This window comes from Furipterus horrens, unplaced genomic scaffold (genome assembly GCF_987537825.1).
Source record: "Furipterus horrens unplaced genomic scaffold, mFurHor1.1.pri manual_scaffold_9, whole genome shotgun sequence".
In the NCBI taxonomy this organism is placed as follows: domain Eukaryota; kingdom Metazoa; phylum Chordata; class Mammalia; order Chiroptera; family Furipteridae; genus Furipterus; species Furipterus horrens.
In genome coordinates, this window is record NW_028327179.1 from 72,996,002 (window position 1) to 72,998,660 (window position 2,659).

At 40.2% G+C, this 2,659-nt stretch overlaps 1 pseudogene; it reads left to right on the plus strand.

Moving 5' to 3' along the window:
- The first annotated feature begins 1,101 nt into the window (after positions 1–1,101).
- On the plus strand, positions 1,102–1,851 carry LOC150001921 (large ribosomal subunit protein uL30 pseudogene; annotated as a pseudogene).
- Positions 1,852–2,659: the final 808 nt, after the last annotated feature.

Consider the following 2,659-nt stretch of genomic DNA (forward strand, 5'->3'; position numbering starts at 1 on the left):
AATCTCTCAAATTTAACATGTCCAAAATTGACATTTTCCAAAAATCTTGTTCCTCTCACATTTCTCACCATCTCAGTACATTGCAACCCTATCCTTATAGTTGCTGTGGCCATTCTTGACTTCTTATACATCACTTCTTTTCATCCATATACCCTGTCATCTACAACTCCAAAATATATCCAAAATCTCACCACATCTCACCACACCTCCTTAATACTATGCTTGTTCAAAGCATATATCTCTCATCTAGATTATTGCAACAATCTGTAATCTGGTTCCCTGCTCTCTTTTTGCCAACTTTAACTAATTCTCAGAAAAGCTTCCAGAGCAATCTTGTTAAAACTTGTCAAATCAAACCTTCTGCCTCAAACCTTTATTTATTTCAAGTTCTTACTTTGCTCTGAGAAAAAGACAAAGTCCTCATAATGATGTTTAAAACCCTCCATGATCTGGCCCCTAGTACTCCTCTGCCTCATCCTTTCTCCCCTCCTCTTTGCTCACTCTGCTCTAACCACATTAATGTCCTTGCTGTGTCTCATATCTGCCCAGCTTGCCTCAACTTCAGAGGGCCTCTGGTCTGGTCTTCTGACTAGAATATTCTCCCCCTTAGTATCAGCCCCTCTCTTCTTTCCAGTTTGTATGCATATGTCAACTGCTCAACTAGACTTTCTCTGCCCATACTCTCTAAAACTACAGTTCCTCAGGATATTTCATATTCCTTTTTTCCTGTTTTATTTTCCTCCTTACCACTTGTCACTACCTAAAGTAATGTATATTTTGCTTCATTATGTTGTTGTTATCTCCATCGCTAATGCATTCTCAGCACCTAAACATTGTCTGTTACACAGAAGATATTCAATATATTCATTGAATAAACAAATAATTTTTCTAAAATAAAATAAAAATATACTTTTTACTGTCTGGCACATAGAAAATGTTAGGTAAATATTCATTAAATTAATTAATTATTTTTCTAAGGTAAATTTTTTAAAAGTCATGACAGTGAACTAGAGACACAAATGCTATTTTGCTTCACTGCAATTGCACAGAGAATATCATTTTGTAAGTGAATCAAAACTGTAATTTAAGAACTTGAGCATTGCAAAGATGGCAGAGGGAGAGCAGAGAAAAAAGATCCCTTTGGTTCCAGAAAATCTCCTGAAAAAGAGGAAGGCTTATCAGGCCCTCAAAGCCACCCAGGCAAAGCAGGCACTTTTGGAAAAGAAGGAGCAGAGGAAAGGAAAAGATATCAAATTTAAGTGACTGGAATGGTTTCTACATGATGCCTGATGGCAGCAGCATGTCAAACTACACCTCAGATGCTTGGAAGTGAAACCTCATGGTTTGGAAGTACCAGATGAACACTCCTTGGCCTTTGTTGTACACATCCAAAGGATTAATGGAGTGAGTTTAGTGGCACAGAGGACCATTGCAAGGCTTCACCTGAAGAAGATTTTCAGTGATGTCTTTGTCAAAATGACCCCCTGAATCATACAAACACTGCATATAGAGGAACCTTACGTGACCTGGGGATTTTCAAATCTGAAGTCTGTCCGGGAACTCATCTTGAAACGTGGACAAGCCAAGGTCAAGAATAAAATCATCCCTTTGACAGACAACACAGTGATTGAGGAACATGCGGGGAAGTTTGGTATCATTTGCTTGGAAGACCTCATTCATGGAATTGCCTTCCCAGGGAAGAACTTCCAGGTGATCTCAGGGTTCTTATGCCCTTTCCAGCTCTCATCAGCCTGTCATGCTACCAAGAATAGAGTAGGCTTCCTCAAGGAGATGAGCTTACCTGGATATCATGGTGAATTCATCAATCAGTTCATGCGATAGCTGAACTAACCCTGAATATCTGAGAGCACAGTGCTTTGGAAGCATGTATTTTTGTTTTTTGGAATTATCCAGTGTCTTTGAAGGAGATTATTTTCTGCTATATCTTCAGAAACTAGAGAGGAGGAGTCAGGGAAAAGATGGTGATGCTCCTGGCAGGCACTTCTTATCACAGCCCAGTTCCAGAGAAAAAGTTCAGTGTATTTTACACATTGGCCATTGCTGCCAACTTTGAAATCAGCAAAGGACTCATGCCATGCAGGAGGGGTCCTGCTTTGCCCCATCTCCTATCTAGGGGTTTACTGTTGATAAATGAATACCAAGCCCAGAAGCATACTTGAACCTGAGGGTTCATAAGGCCTTGTTTTGGAAAGAACTTGAAATATATTTAGAAGAGCACAGAAACAGTGCTCAGTTGTGTCTGTTGTGAGTCAATGTTATAACTTTTCAGTGACAGCTTTGCAAGCTCTCTAGCTTGACTGGCTCTAAATGTATCTGGTGGCTTCCTTGCTGTAGCTCAGGGTTTTAGACTCTTGGATCTGTGAGAAGGGAAGGACCATTTCCCCAGGAAAATGTGCATACACTCCAATTCTTGCTTGGAAGTTTAGGGTGTTCATAGACTCTTCTCAGGGAACCATGTACCTTACATGAGAAAGTCCTGCACTATCAGGATTGGTTACCCAGGCCCTGACCTTGTTAATCAGGTTCCATGTCCTGTGGAAGACCAAAGCTTTTTTTCTTTAAGCTAATGGGTGTTTCCTATTAACACAGTGGTAGAGTATAAGCCCCTGTACTATCTTTAACTCGGGGACTTGCCCAT